The following is a 17747-nucleotide window of genomic DNA, read 5'->3' on the forward strand; positions in this document are numbered from 1 at the left end:
TTCCTTTAAATAGTGCAATGACTTATAACGAAAAAATGCAACGTTTAAAATTAAGCCCTAATTAGTAAAACAAATCTAATGATTGAATATTTATAAGGCAATCATCTTTACAATTCTTTTTACAATTGCTGCTTTCAGTCCTGTAACTGAATGTATGCTAAGAGTAAATAAAATATTATTAATAAAAAAGACACCAAAGTAAACTGGGGTACTATCTGTTTTTTGTTTTTTTTTTAATAAATTTGCATTTTTTTTTATGTCTTTGATTTCATCGTAGCCACTCACAGACTAGTTAGACATTAGACGATCTTCTTCTGAATACCTTCGACTAGTTAAGATAATATAAATGAAGCCAAAGACTGCAAATCCCCACAAAAGTCTTCTAATGTGACATTGTCTTCACCTGGGAATGGCCTAGCCCTTTAAGTATAACAACCAGACATGCAAGTATTTCTGAGGCCACTACACTCCGCTCCACCCAGGTACAATACAATACAATACAATTTATTTTTGTATTGCTCAAAATCACACATGAAGTGCCGCAATGGGCTTTAACAGGCCCTGCCTCTTGACAGCACTCCCAAAAAAACCCTTGTAGGGAAAAAATGGAAGAAACCTTGGCAAAGGCAGTTCAAAGAGAGACCCCTTTCCAGGTAGGTTGGGCATGCAGTGGGTGTCAAAAAAAGGGATAAATACAATACAATACACAGAACAGAACACAAGTAATCCTCAATACAGTATAATAATACAATAGAAATATTACAAGTACAGAGCAGAATTCAACAGTAGATGACATCCCATAATATGATTTGGATTTGTTCAGAGTCCTGGAGACCTCGGCCATCAACCTGCCTCCCCCTATTGGCCATTCCACAGTTGAGTCAGTACTGGGCCAGCCAATCCGATGAAAGGACCCTTCTACCTGATGATTCCTGCGATCCTCCATCAGAGAAGACTTTACCTTAGGCAGGTAAAACAACCAAGGGCCACATTTGAGTACTAAGAAGAGAAGCAGAATAGGTGAGGGTTAGGAACAAATTCTAACTATCATACTATGTTTAAGTGCTAATGACCAACAACAGAGATGCAGTCTGTACAGTTAATCAGCAGCTCTAGTCAGGGTGTGCTAAACTGATGCAGTGAGTCTTCAGCCGAGATTTAAATGCTGAGACTGAAAGGGCATCTCTTATAGTAGCAGCCAAACCACTCCACAGTGTAGGGGCCCTGAAACTAAATGCTCAACCACCCACAGATGACCTCAGGAGGTCTCGGCTTGGGAATGGTAGTAGTCCCAGAGCCCTCCCAAGAGGGACATTCCACACAGGTTTCAAAAGGCTCTTCTAGATGCCAACAAAGAAGAGTTTCAAGTTGGGAGGATTAGTGGTGGAAGGAAGTGTGGCAAAAGAAAGAAAGAGAAGCAGATTAATAGGAGCAGGCAGGAGACCTATCAAGAGAGAGATTGAGGACGTATTTTTTTTTTGTTATCCTGTCTTCCTGTTAATTTTTATTAACCTACTAACTTGTGTATTTTGTAATTGCCTTTTTCTATAATAAAAATGTTCTTTTATCCAGCTGCTGGCCTCCTAGGCATATTTGAGTTTGGGGTCATCTGAACAAGTCATGAGAATGAACTCGGCTTCTGACTGATTCACTTTACTTGAGTATTTTCACATTTGTAATGCACCTCTGGTTTTAAACTTCTCACTTCGGTCATCACACCAGACATGACTAACAGGGTACAGAGAAAAACAACATATGGCTTTGATAGACGGCAGTCATTCTGAGATGTTTAAAGTATGGAGAAAAATGTTCACCTTTCCCCTTTTGCATGCACAGTTCACTGCAGTTTCCGAGTTATAATGTTTTACAATGGTTATTTGTTTTAGAACAGGGGTCCCCAACTCCAGTCCTGGAGGGCTCCATTGGCTGCCGGTTTTCATTCTAACCCTTTTCTTAATTGGTGACCAGTTTTTGTTGTTAATTAACTGCTTTTCCTTTCATTTTAATGGGCTTGTTTTTTAAGGTTTGTTTCCCTGGATTTCTTTATCGTTCCTCTGAATGGCTTCATTTCTTTCCTTAAATGACACCCAAACAAAAATGAAATGTGAAGTGCGGGAGCCAACAGAAGACCAACTAAGTCAGGGCATCAAAACTCCAACCAGTTGCTCAATCAGGCGCCGATTCTTCTTGTTAATTAAACCCCTTCTTTAATTCCATGGCTTGTTGCTGCTTTCATTGTGCAATAGCAGACATTTCCGAAACTGTTGATTTTCTCTTTTCTAAGAGCACTGGTAGAATGTTTAGTGGACCTGAGCAGATCAGCATTCCTGAGTCATTCATCTTTCTTTATTTTCAGATATTGTATGATGGACACAGTTTGCTGGTCATGTTTTGGCTCATTTTGTATCTCATTATTGTTTGGCTGCTAATAAGGAAAGAAACAATTAAAGGGTCTGAGTCTTCAAGAGCAAGTTAAGTAAAATTAGTTTAAAAAAAGTGAATTAGCAGCAAAAACAGGTCACTCATTAAGAAAAGGGTTAGAATGAAAACCTGCAGCCACTGCGGCCATCCAGGTCTGGAGTTGGGGACCCCTGTTTTAGAAGATCTGCATATGCAGTATATAATGCAGCACTGACTTGGAATACAAACCTCCAAAAGAGCCCAAAATATACACACAGGAACCTTTATTGCTGAAACACAGGATTGAGGTCCACTAGCAGGCAGGTCAGAAATATATAATTCAGTTCTGGGGAATCTTATAAAGTGCCATTCCACTTACAAGCCTGGATCTTTGAGTTGTTACTTTTACTGAAAGAGCCAAATGGTCAGAACTGTATCTTTTTAGTATTGGAACCTAATCAAGGACTTTGTTAAATGGTGCGACTCAAACCACCTACAACTGAACACCAGAAAAACCAAAGAGCTGGTGGTGGATTTTAGGAGGCCCAGGCCTCTCATGGACCCCGTGATCATCAGAGGTGACTGTGCAGAAGGTACAGACCTATAAATACCTGGGAGTGCAGCTGGATGATAAACTGGACTGGACTGCCAATACTGATGCTCTGTGCAAGAGAGGACAGAGCCGACTATACTTCATTAGAAGGCTGGCGTCCTTCAACATCTACAATAAGATGCAGCAGATGTTCTATCAGATGGTTGTGGTGAGCGTCCTCTTCTACACAGTGGTGTGCTGGGGAGGCAGCATAAAGAAGAAAGACGCCTCACGCCTGGACAAATTGGTGAGGAAGGCAGTCTCTATTGTAGGCACAGAGCTGGACAGTTTGACATTTGTTGCAGAGCGACGGACACTGAGCAGACTCCTCTCAATCATGGAGAATCCACTGCATCAACTGAACAGGATCATCTCCAGACAGAGGAGCAGCTTCAGCGTCAGACTGGGGGGGTAAACGTTAGCATTATAAAAAGTTATTGTCTGTTATACCTGCATTGTTATCACTTTAATATTGTTCTTTATCAGTATTCTGCTGTTGGAGTATGTGAATTTCCCCTTGGGATTAATAAAGTATCTATCTATCTATCTATCTATCTATCTATCTATCTATCTATCTATCTATCTATCTATCTATCTATCTATCTATCTATCTGTCTATCTATCAATCAAAAGTGTCTCCGTATTGGCACTTCAAGAGGTAATCTAGTGTTTGGGGAAATATTTCTGTACCTCTACCTAATAGCTAACATATTACTGCCGAAGGGACTTCCACAAAGTACTGAATTAAGGGTCTGAATACTTCTATGGGTAAGAGATTTTAGTTTTTGATTTTTAATACATTTGAAACCTTTCGGAGAACATGTCCTCTGTCATGTTTCAGACAGCATTTTTTCCCCTTGGTTGTTGTTCATTGTTGTGTTTCATGTCTGTCTTAATAATAACTATTCATGGTGGCTCTAAAATCGGTACTGACCCCTACTCTCTTTTCTGTTTCTTTTTCCGGTTTCTTTGTGGCCTGCGCCACCTCCACCTACTCAAAGCTTCATGATGCTCCAACAATGATGAACGGATTAAAAGGCAGAAGTCTACGTGACCATCATCATCATCAAGTCCTTCCGTGAGAATCCTAAATCCAAAGAGGACTGTTTCATTTATGTTAGGTAGAATGCCCAGAGGGGACTGGGCGGTATCATGGTCTGGAATCCCTACAGATTTTATTTTTTCTCCAGCCGTCTGGAGTTTTTTTGTTTTTTCTGTCCCCCCTGGCCATTAAACCTTCCTCTTATTCGATGTTAATTAATGTTGATTTATTTTGTTTTATAATTGTGTCTTTCATTTTTCTATTCTTTAATATGTAAAGCACTTTGAGCTACTGTTTGTATGAAAATGTGCTATATAAATAAATGTTGTTTTTGTTGTTGTTGTCTTGTTTCATTTTTTATCATTTATTTGTATTAATGCTCATTTTATTTCTTACTAGCCGTTCCCAATGGCTCCGCACGTATAGTAGTGAAACAGAACAAACTTTAAAAATCAATTAACAAACAGGTATTGCTAGCTAAGCAGAGGCACGTTACACTCCAAAACACAGAGGTAGTTTGACTTGAACGGAGACCGGCGTGTGAGGTTAGGAGGGCCCTGCCTGGCTTCCCACTCCTGATGTCACGCTTCCCCTCCCCTCGGCCTGCAGCCTCTGTCTCGGATTAGCGCGAATAAATTATTCCTGTAAGCGAAATATGATATTTAGCGCGATGAGAGAAACCAACCGTAATGTTCAAGCAAATTATAGAAAAAAACCCAATCTAAATCCATTAAGTAGTTCTCTCGTGAAAAGAGACAGAAATACAGACAGACAGATGTTGGATTTTATATATTTATACAGAGAAATATATTTTCAGAAAAGGGAGAGAGATTTAGTTATGTCTGTTGTGCTTTGTGGGTGGTCTCACAAGGGGCGGGACCACCTGTCCATCACTACCAGGAATGGCCCTCCTCCCTATTTAAGGGAGGTTTGTTGGGAGCATTCTCTGATAGCACGGTGCCGCACCCACCACACAACAAACCACCTGGATTGGGACCCAAGAGCAGGGGGTGACACCCCAGCACCACACACTGTGAGGTTTTAAGAGCGGGCCTCCCCATAATTCCTGGCGTTTCATTGAACGAGCTGGAGTGGAGAGTGTTTGGGCGAGTTCCTGTGCTACTGCTTTACTTTGTGTTTTCTGGATTTTTGACCCTGTGCTTTGTTTATGACTTTGCCTCTTGGATTCTGTTTCAGAATTTTGCTTTGCCTTTTCAGGCATCTCCTTTGTGCTCTTTGAAGCTTTGTGCTCGCACAACCATTTTTGTAAAATAAACCTTTTATTTTTATTAAGCTTTTATTAAGCTTTGTCTTCACCCTTTGGGTTTCTTGATGGGGTATTTTGATGGTGTTTTCCCCCTCTAGTGGGCCGTTTCGACTGTTTTTGGCAGCTGTGCTTTTGAACCCAAGCAACTTCATGACATCCTCACTTTGCCATTACGGGTTATTGACTGGCAAAAATGTCAGATTTACCCATTTAAAATTAAATCTGCAACACCATAAAGTGTGCATGAAGTGATGGGGTCTGAATACTTTCTGAAACCACTGTGTGTGTGTGTATATATGTGTGTATGCATATACACAGTATATATATATATATATATATATATATATATATATATATATATATATATATATATATATATATATATACAGTAAAATTAAAAGTCTGTCTGTCTCTCTGTCCACTTTTCGCGAGTGAACTACTTAACGGATTTAGATCGTTTTTTTTTCTATAATTTGCTTGAACATTCCGGTTGATTTTGCAGCTTCTCTCATCATGTTAAGTATCATAGTTCGCTTGTGGTACCGATTTATTTGCGCAAATCTGAGAGATATGCAGCAGGCTGAGGGGAGGAGTATGGGACAGGGCCCTCCTCACTCATATGCCAGCCTCGGGGCATGTATCTCACCTCTGCTTAGCTTCTTTCTATAATTTGCTTGAACATTCCATTTGATTTCACGAGCTCTCATCGCGCTAAGAATCATAATTCGCTTGCAGGAGCGATATATTCGTGTTACTCTGAGACAGAGGCTGTGGGCCGATGGGAGGGGGAGGCGTGACGTCAGCAGTGGGGAGCCGGGCGGCCCCTCCTCACTGTCCTGTTTCACTACTACATGGGTGTAGGGGATGGCTAATATATATACAGTGTATATATATATATATCTATATACTAGGGGTCTGTGCCCCTACTCGCTTCACTCACCCACCCTATAACCCCCACCCCCAGGGGCCACCCACTTTGCGTCTCTGCCGCTTGCGTTGTGAAGGGGGGGGGCTGAACGCATGCTAAGGAGATGTGGATGGATCAGCTGCTGGCTGTCTGCTAGCTGCTAGCGAGCTGCATGTTCTGCATGTTGTACTGCGCGTCGATCATTTAAAAGCCTGTACAGCAGCTGTCCTTATGCCTCACTTCCTTGTCTCGTGGGGCATTAAAGTGTCTCAGAGAAATTGTTTGTAAGTAGGGCGTGACGTGCAAGAAGTCTTGCGGGACTTCAAAGTGTCTCTCCGAGATGATCACATCTCAACCAAAGATTTTTATTGTCACGCGGATAGGGGGCCGCGGATGGACCTAAATGAGATTGTAAAGTCATATGCCAGGAGGGAGTGGCGGGGTACTAACCTTTCTTTCTTTGTTTCCTACAGAAAGAAAGACGCACCGCCACCATGAGTCTACCTTCACCAGTTCCCATACTGCACTACTTCCGCCCTTCCTCTGTCTGCTCCGTATGACGTCATCGATCCCATCATCCATCTCAGTTCCTACCCAGCATACCTCTATTTCCAGCCCCTCCTACATAAATATTCCTCCGCCGCCATCTTTGGACTGTCAAATGTTACATTGATTTCATGTACTTGACCGTGGCAATAATTTGCTATTTTTCTTTGATTTTTTACAGTATATGGGGTGGGAAACCCCAAACCTTTATAATTTTTTATCTATTTCTTTACAGTATATATATACAGATGGATGGGCCTCCCAACCAGGAGAGAGGATGGTTCCTTACCCGGACAGGAGTCTTCCAGAGAATAGAAAGGTGCCAGACCCGAAACAGACTTCTTGGGTGGATGGACAGACATCCCAACCAGGAATTGCAGATTGCTTACCCGGATGGGAAGCCCCAGGCAGATAGACAGGTGTCCCGACCGGATATATTTGTAGTATCTTCTCTGGGCCAGGGTGGAAGGGAAGGACACCAAAGACCTGGCTCTAAGGGATATTCATTCCCCCAGGATGCTAGATGGCAGCAGCCCTGGATAGTGGCGCCCTTCAGACACCAGCAGGGAATGCTGGGGATTGTAGTCCAGAAATGCAGCCCTGCTGGGGTCCAGGGGGTTGCCACAAAAGGGTGCTGCAGGGAAATGCACTCCCTGTTATTTGGGACTTGTGTATGACTCTGTATAGTGCTTCCAAATTAAAGAAATTTTATCAAAGTGTATTCAGCAGTATATAATGATGTACTTTTATTGTACGTGCAGCACTTCTATATATATATAATTCACTTAGGGCACGCAAGACAGTGAGTGCAAGACAGAGAGCCATGCCCGCCAACTCACAGAGCCCCGCCCACCAACTCTAAGACCATGGAATACGCACGACAGAGCCCCGCCCGCCAACTCTAACTCTCCTGCCCCGTCCACCCTCGCTCTCGAAGCATGCGAACTGTCTGCTCATGTTCCCGCACGGAACGCCTCACCAAACACAGCGTCAGTCGGTTTCGTCTCTGCTACAGTCCATATGAATCTCAGAGCCATGTTGACTTTTCATTGTTCTTTTCGATACCGGCTGCTTTTCTATATATATAATCGACCAAGTCGCCCGACCATGGGGTACACACGACAGAGCCCCGCCCGCCCACTCTAATCCTCCTCTCGCGTCATGGGGAACGCACGACAGAAAGCAGTCCGAGAAATGTTACTTACTGTATACGGGTGGAATTATTTCACACACACATACAGACAGACACGCACGTGCGACAGAGACACACACAGACAGACATTCGCACGAGAGAGAGACACACACACACGCACACACACAGACATGCCCGTGCGAAAGAGAAAGAAACACATAGATACGCGTGCGAGAGACACACACACTGATGGATATAAATAATAATAAATGGATATAAATAATTGCATGTAAACGATTTGCCAAAATCTGTTGTATGTAAACGATACTGTTTAAAACTTTATTGTTTTTTCATCAGAAAACCCGGTTTCCACGTCTACCTGTATTAGTTTAAATGGCACTTTTACCACTCGCAATATGATAGACGCGCTGACGTATCGTGTCGACTGGGCGTCTATCTTTATATGTCTAAGTTTTCCATAGCCTGCTGCAAGAAGGTACTCTCTCAACCATTGGCATTGGTTTCGCTCCTTGCTATTTTCGTTATACTGCGACGGTGGTTTTCTAAGCCTTTGTTATACTGAATTCCTTTCTCACCATTTTCCGTTCCTATTCTTACACCACCGTATGCTACGGCGGGCTTCGACTACTATGGTATATTCCTGTGGTTTTGTCAGGTGGTGCTGCATTTGCTACAGTGGCATTCCTCTATGAAGATTCTATGATGTTCGCTGAACTGAAACCTGATTTGTCTTGTTAGAAAAATCGTCAATGCTGGACAACTCCACACAAACTATGTGCTGATGTATTGGGTCTTGGTGGGTTGAGATGCTTGCTCTCGAGTCCACAACGTGCATGTGTAGCAAAGTGTAATCTGTCACTTGTAATTTTGTTTTGTTTTAGTTATGAATTTCCCCAAAATCAATTATTCTTGTAAATAATAGCATACAGATTGTATAATGTGTTATGGTACAGGCGTTAATTAGTGTTACATCTCACAACCTGCATGCAACACATTTCTTGGCTCTGCCGCCAGATGCGCGGTGGATGCTGTTGGGGGTAGGTGGTGTTATCAGCTCTCCCCAAACTTTTTCTGATTTTTATTTTATTTTATTTGTCGTGTATATTATTTGAAAATGTTCAAGTTGTCGTGGATGCCAGGGGCGATGACCCGGGCGGGACACCTTGGTAGACCGGAAGTGGGCATGCGCCCATCTGGGATCACGTGGGGGCTGCCTTCCTGGTTGCTTTGGGGGCCATGGGTTCAAGGCATGGAAGCTCCATCCTGTAGGGGCCCGTGGTCAACGCCAGGAGGCGCCCCAATGCCTTGGGGACCTGTTGCCCCATCACTTCCGCCACACCAGGAAGTGCTGGGAGGAAGATTTAGGACAACACCCGGAGAGCTGCCGGGAGGACAGCCGGCATTTCCGCCACGCTGGGGCGTGGCCAAGGGAGGAATGCCAGGAACATCTGGTGCTCATCCGGGAACTGGATAACAGGGGCCGTCTCCATTCATTCAGGGCTGGAGTCGGGAGGCGGAAGGACAAAGCACAGGAGAGGTGTGGAGGCGGTTTGAAGAGAGGCATTTTGTGTGGCCAGGACTGAGTATTTGGGGTGTTGTGCACTGACTGGGTCTGAGTGACCATTATTAATATTGTAAATATTGTAAATAAACGTGTAGTGAGGATTAACGACATATCCGCCTGTCTGTGTCCGGGTCAAGTCCTCAAAGTGTATATTCAGTTATGTGTATCTTTCCCTAGCTCTTACATGTAGTTTTTGAATGCTTACATTTGAAAATTAAGAAAAAGTTAATGGTTATATTTTTTTTTAGCATCGCGAACAGCGTGTTAATGTAATTCGGTGTGTGGTCCCCGGCCGGGACGCCCAGGAGGACGAGAGGAGGGCTTGTGCCTCCTCCAGACCGTGAGGGGGCGTCTGTCCTGGTTATGTTGGGGGCCTCGGGTAAAGGGCTTGGAAGCCCAGCCCTGTAGGGGCCTGTGGCCACCTCCAGGTGGCTCCCCAGTGCCTTATTATTCCGGGTGCGCAGCCGGCACTTCCGCCACACAGGGGTGTGTCTGCGGGAGATTGCCGGGAAGCAGCTGGAGCCCATCCGGGTTCCTATAAAAGGGGCCACCTCCCTCCAGTCAGCAGTGGAAGTCGGGTGGAAGAGGACGGAGCTGGAGTGAGGACAGGAGGAAAAGAGGCACAGGACTGTGTGGCCTGGACATTGGGGGAATCGGTGCTGGAGGCACTGGGGTTTGTGCACGTGACTTATTTGTGTAAATATTATTGTAAATAAACAGTGTGTGGTGGAAACAAAGATGTCCGTCTGTCTGTGTCCGGATCCAAGTTCACAGGTGCTATGTACAGTTGACCAAATATGTATTTTGGGTTTTCATTTTTATTCTACTGTACATATTTTATTTATGTTGTAGTAAAAACTTTTTTTTACAATAATTTGTAATTGATTTGATTTCTTATTTAATAGGCTTAGGGGAGAAGCTGCTTGTGTGACGCCCTATTCTTTTTTTTTCCCTTTTGTTTTTGGAAAGGTATACTACTCTATTTTTTTGATAAGAATCTATCATTATAAAGTTTATTTTTTATTGTGTGAGGCTAAGCATATTGTAAATAGTTTTCTCTAGGAAATCTGAACAATATTTTGTAAATAGTTTTATATGTAATGTGTTATTAAAGAAAAGAGAAGCACCGAAAATACTGTTGAGGGTTTAGGGGAGAAGCCATTTGTGTGATGCCCTTTTTTTCACCTTTTGTTTCTGGAAAGAGAAAGTCAGATTCCAGTCAGCTACATATGCACCACCACTATCTTGCTCATATTTGCTGCAATGGTAGACTTTGTCTCTTTCTAAGCTTGGCCAGAAAAAGAAGTGGTGCCATAAAATGGATCACATCACTTTAACAATTATGGCGGACAACCAGGGCCCTTACCTGGCTGAGATACCTTAATAAAAGAAGGATCGGGAGAGAAAACAGGAATCGGGCGTTGCTTCACCTGGAACACTAGATGTCTGCCCCCCTGGGCTGCATAAGTGCCTCGGATTCCCACAGGGCTTCATGGGAGTTGGAGTTCAGTACAACACTGTTGGGTTCCATTGGGTAATACAGGGACTGCGTAGCCCTACTATGCATACCATGCTAATGGGGCACTGGAAGCACTGCTGTGTGCAGAATAAAGGAAGCCTGGTGCCACTGCTCCATGAGCCAGAATTGGGAGATGGAGAACACAGCTTGCTGGGAACAGTGGAGGTAGAGGAGTGAAAGAGAGAAAAAGAAAAAATTAAGAAAAGAAAGTATTGTGTGCTTTACTGTACTTGGGCACTGAGCTGTGAGAAACAGTTAAAAAGCATTTCCCACGAATAAAACACTTGTTTGCTGTGAAAGAACTTGTGTCTGTATCTGTTTGTGTCAGGTTTTAAGAGTTCAGCACACCGTGCAGGGCACACAACGTCTGTAACAAGGCGCCCACAGAACCACCTTACATACGCTCTGTGTCTGTTGTGCCCAGAGTTTGAAACCGCACTGGAAATCTGCAGCTATTTTTAAGAAGAAAAACATGTGTTCCACTAGAAGCTTCTCGAGCAATTAATCAAATAACCTGAATTAGTAGAAACTAGGCCTTCATGATCCAAAGGCCCTGAAGAAGACTGTCATATTTTTAAAAGATCTGGCAAACATTCAGCAGCGTGTGACGCTGAGCTTGCAGCCTCAGTCCTAACACAACATCGGTGCGTCCAACGGGACTCTTAGCTTAAACAGTAGCGTTTCTCAACACACATTTTATTATTGATAACACCTTCAGATGGGGAGCCCTAGATACAGTATGGGCAGGGCTGAATTTAGACATGGTATGACCCTAATCTACAGTATGTGAAGTAATGGAGGCCTTATTTAAGATGTCTGAAGAGAGAATAAGGCTCTCATAACTACAGTTGTGCTTGAGTTTGTGAACCCTGAATTTTCTATATTTCTGCATAAATATGACCTAAAACATCATCAGATTTTCACTCAAGTCCTAAAAGTAGATAAAGAGAAACCAGTTAAACAAATGAGACAAAAATATTATACTTGGTCATTTATTTATTGAGGAAAATGATCGAATATTACATATTTGTGAGTGGAAAAAGTATGTGAACCTTTGCTTTCAGTATCTGGTGTGACTCCTCTTTGCATCGATAACTGCACCTAAACGTTTCCGGTATCTTCTGATCATTCCTGCACACCGGCTTGGAGGAATGTTAGCCCATTCCTCTGTACAGAACAGCTTCAACTCTGGGATGTTGGTGGGTTTCCTCACATGAACTGCTCGCTTCAGGTCCTTCCACAACATTTCGACTGGATTAAGGTCAGGACTTTGACTTGGCCATTCCAAAACATTAACTTTATTCTTCTTTAACCATTCTTTGGTAGAATGACTTGTGTGCTTAGGGTCGTTGTCTTGCTGCATGACCCACCTTCTCTTGAGATTCAGTTCATGGACAGATGTCCTAAATTTTCCTTTAGAATTCTCTGATATGATTCAGAATTCATTGTTCCATCAATGAAGGCAAGCCGTCCTGGCCCAGATGCAGCAAAACAGGCCCAAACCATGATACTACCACCACCATGTTTCACAGATGGGATAAGGTTCTTATACTGGAATGCTGTGTTCTCCTTTCTCCAAACATAACGCTTTTCATTTAAACCAAAAAGTTCTATTTTGGTCTCATCCGTCCACAAAACATTCTTCCAATAGCCTTCTGGTTTGTCCGGGTGATCTTTAGCAAACTGCAGACAAGCAGCAAATTTTTTTTGGAGAGCAGTGGCTTTCTCCTTGCAACCTTGCCATTCTCCTGATGGTGGACTCATGAACATGAACATTAGCCAATGTGAGAGAGGCCTTCAGTTGCTTAGAAGTTACCCTGGGGTCCTTTGTGACCTCGCCGACTATCACACGCCTTGCTCTCGGAGTGATCTTTGCTGGTCGACCACTCCTGGGGAGGGTAACAATGGTCTTGAATTTCCTCCATTTGTACACAATCTGTCTGACTGTGGATTGGTGGAGTCCAAACTCTTTAGAGATGGTTTTATAACCTTTCCAGACTGATGAGCATCAACAACTCTTTTTGTGAGGTCCTCAGAAATCTCCTTTGTTCGTGCCATGATACACTTCCACAAACATGTGTTGTGAAGAGCAGACTTTGATAGATCCTGTTCTTTAAATAACACAGGGTGCCCACTCACACCTGATTGGCATCCCATTGATTGAAAACACCAGACTCGAATTTCACCTTCAAACTAACTGATCACCCTAGAGGTTCACATACTTTTGTCACTCACAGATATGTAATATTCGATCATTTTCCTCAATAAATAAATTACCAGATATAATATTTTTGTCTCATTTGTTTAACTGGTTTCTCTGTATCTACTTTTAGGACTTAAATGAAAATCTGATGATATTTTAGGTCATATTTATGCAGAAATATAGAAAATTCTAAAGGGTTCACATAACTGTATGTTTCTGATAGAATGGGACCCACTGGTGATGCTGGACAACAGCAAAGAGTATCAAAAATGTACATACAGAAATATCTCATGTTACTCATGCTGCATAATCCATGTGACAGACTGGTCCTGGACTACAATGGTGGTAGACCATCTTAACCCAACGCAGATTGCTTGTTAGACAAAGATTGGAGTGGAGGATGAAATGATCTACACAAGGCCGGACAAAGCTGGCAGCACTGTGAGGATTCTGTTTTTATTTATTTATTTTTGCATTTTATTGGTTTTATTAAAGTCAAATAACATTTCATACAAGCAAGTCAAGTTTAACAAAACTAGATTTGAAACAAATCAACCCCCACCTTGGATTCTGTTTTTTGATTTCTCCATCCAGCCATTACTGTTAAGGGGTAAACTCCGAGATATGCAGGTGGATGAACCTGTGGGGTCCTGGATGATGGACTGTCTGTCAAGCAGGCCACAGTTTGTGAGACTCAAGGACTGTGTGAGGAATACTAGAGCATCACAAGGAGCAGGCCTGTCTGCTTTACTCGTCACTCTGCACACCTCACACTACAAATACAACAGCAGGCTGGGTCACTTGTAGAAATTCTCAGATGATTCTGCACTTACGAGGTGTATTGATAAGGGGGATGAGACAGAAGAGAAGAGTCTTGGGAGAGAACTTTGTTTCTTGGTGCAAAGAAATTGTCTGCAACTTAACATCAGCAAAACCAAGAAACCGCTTATTGACTTTCATCACATGAAAAAGCCTCTGTGTCCGGTCACAGTTCAAGGAGGGGATGTAGAGGTGGTCCACTCCTATAAGTACTTGGGGGTCCATATCACTGACATGTTGGACTGGTCTTGAAACACAGAGAAACTGTAATAAAAAGGACTAAGCAGACTCTTTTTCTTTGATGTCACTAATGACAATCTTCACACCTTCTGCACATCTGTGATGGCCAAAGTGGTGTGCTGGGCTGGTAACATCACTTCAAAAGAGGACCATCGAATCAACATGCTAATAAAAAGGGCAGACTCAGTTATGTGATGCATATTGGACGCCCTGGAGGTTGCAGCAGAAGAGAGAAGTAAAACAAAACTCATAGATTGCTATTATGAACAACGCTGCACATCCTCTCTCTGACACAACAACACAGAGGACTTTGAGCCAATGAATATTCAGCAGACGTGGGTCAAGAAACACGATGAAGACTCCTTTATATCAATAGCAACATGTCTGCATAATGGGACTGGGAGTGCCAAGTCAGAAGTTTTCTTTCTTTTTAAAATTTCTTTCTATACAATATAATATATATATCCTGTGTTCCAAACAACTGACCAAAAGAAATGTAGCCAATTGTATCATTAATGTTGTAAGTCGCATTGGATAAATGTGTCAACCAAATAAGTAAACATAAATGTAAATTTAATTTGTTTAAAGAGCTTCTGTAAAAAGCCAGATATATTTTTTAGTGTTCAGAATCTTTGTTGTATTGAGAAAATATGAGGTTTTAATGGTTTCTATCAAGTGCCTTCTCCTGGAACATGTAGGCTAAGGCTACACCTACATACAGGATTGTGTTTTTACTACGCCTCCCTCTCATTCATTGGTCAGGAGCCCTCTCTTCAAAAATGTGATCCCATGTGAGGGGGCTTACTGTTTGTGGACTACTTTGATTTTCCAGAGATATGCGTTTAACAATGTCTTAGCACAAAATATGTGTGTTTAGACCATTGTAAGCACACAACTGAATGACTAGATAGAGGGTGGTGTATGAGCTAAGACCAGAGGTTGGACAGTTCCCTGTTTAGATTCACAGTGGACATCCACTTAACAGAAGATGATTAATAAAACAAAGCACACAAGAATCTAGAAGTTTTGAGCTATGGTTATTGTTTCTGACTAATCACCGCTCGACAGTTTGGAAAGGTGTCGCATTTTGATTAGCATATCCTTCCATATCTGTCAAGGGAATTTGTAAATCTCCATAGGATTAGTGACAGGAGCATCATAGTAATAATAGAAAACACATACAACATGAGAATATAGATAGATAGATAGATAGATAGATAGATAGATAGATAGATAGATAGATAGATAGATAGATAGATAGATAGATAGGAAAGGCAGCATATAATAGATAGATAGGAAAGGCAGTATATAATAGATAGATAGATAGATAGATAGATAGATAGATAGATAGATAGATAGATAGATAGATAGATAGATAGTCCTGAGGTGGACCCCTCCTGTCTAGCATAATTGTTAGTAATTTATTCGCCACTAGATCCTAGGGGCCGGCTGGGAAGTGACATCTGCGACCACATCACTATCAGATCACACACTGGTGACAAACCAGCTCTCTAAATGAAGACTGCAATAACTTTTTTAATCGCTTTATTATAGCTGCTGTAAATTAGCAAAAATAAAAAAACTGTGGAAATGGAGAGTGGGAGGCGTGGATAATAATATTCATAAATATATGTAAAATGTGGACCCGCTTCCTTTTGCAAGTCAACTTTGTGAAGGAAGATGATTAAAATGTAACATAAGCTGGAAATTAGAAACTATTCTGTGCTATAAAATGAAGCAATTTCAATTTGTACCAGATTAAAACCACAACACTGGCTGATAGGATACTACTATATACTGTAGGTCAGTGTTGATGGTAACAAGACATTGAACCTTGAAGCCACTGCATCGAGACTGTGAAAACGCTGTTTTAGTTATTAATTTATTTTTATTTTAAACTATACGGCCCCTAGTGGGTCCCCTCAAGCTTGTAGGCCCTAGTGCTTTGCACAATCCATTGCTATGCCATAACATACATACATACATACATACATAAATATACACACACACTTTGGTCTGAACACATACCAGAATGACTAAAAATCAAGACAATTAAAAATAAAACATCTTTTGTGTCAGTCGCAGTCCCAGTGAGGCCTTATGCAGAAGTATTGCTGTTGGTATGAAGGAGCCCCTGTAGCGTCTGACACACTTCTGCTGAATAACCCATTGGCTGGAAGTCCTCAGTGTGAGTTTGTCAGACAAAGGATGTAATTCCTTGTTGGCTGAAATGAAGGCAGATACTGAGTCAGAAGATATTCCAGCTAGATACGTTTATATATATGAAGGAATAGGTCAGGTAACAATAAATAAATAAATTTGCAAGGAATAAAAGTTCTCTGAAATGTGACAATAAATGCATGATAACAACATGAAATGTAATTATAAAGGATTAAGTGTATTGCGAAATATATTGTGTTTCTTATTTTTTCATGTATTTATTTCTTTGTTTACTTTGTTTTCCGTGACAACACATGCAAGATGAGATAAGCCCTGAAATGAAAATTTTCACTTTCACTTGGCAAAGTAGAGAGGGCGTGTTCTAGCGGGTCCTGTTTTTTTGATTGTGAATCGTCGTTAGAATGATGTAAACCTTCGGCTATCAAGTGCCACTTTTGCAGCAGACACTTCATGATGAATCTGTAATTTCGCCCAGTAATTTCGGGCAACTCCCCCATAATAATATTCATTATATACAATATAATATATATATCCTGTGCTCCAAACAACTGACCAAAAGAAATGTAGCCAATTGTATCATTAATGTTGTAAGTCGCATTGGATAAATGTGTCAACCAAACAAGTAAACATAAATGTAAATTTAATTTGTTTCTGTGAAATAAACTATTAACATTTACGTTGTGTTCGGGTCTGTGGAAACCATTTAACATGTCGACAAAATTAAAATTATCAAGATCTGTGTTAATTGAAAATAGTTTTTTGTTTGCATTCATAAAATGAAATATACAATATAATTACAATGTTTACACCACGCTAGAGTTTAGTAAAACATTAATAATAAAAGTTATTACATTTTTTAAAATGTACCGTGCAATATTCTTCTAAACCTATTTAGAATAAACATTTAAGCCAATCTAATATTTTTAAACATGTATATGTGAAGAAAACGGCAATACATATTCTACACTGAATTATGCTATATATTAATTGCCTTACTGCGGTGGGTTGGCACCCTGCCCAGGATTGGTTCCCTGCCTTGTGCCCTGTGTTGGCTGGGATTGGCTCCAGCAGACCCCCGTGACCCTGTATTCGGATTCAGCGGGTTAGGAAATGGATGGATGGATGGATTAATTGCCTTATATAGAACCACTCTAATTTTTGTCACTTATTATTTATAAACGATAGGTCATCAAAAGAAAAAAAAAATACTAATAAGAACACATTTTATTTATATAGCACCCTTCCTATGCCCAAAATACAGAAAGAAGAACATTGGCTACAAATAATATCTTCACTAAATAAAGATAAATACAG

This window comes from Polypterus senegalus, chromosome 9 (genome assembly GCF_016835505.1).
Source record: "Polypterus senegalus isolate Bchr_013 chromosome 9, ASM1683550v1, whole genome shotgun sequence".
NCBI classification, from domain to species: Eukaryota; Metazoa; Chordata; class Cladistia; order Polypteriformes; family Polypteridae; genus Polypterus; species Polypterus senegalus.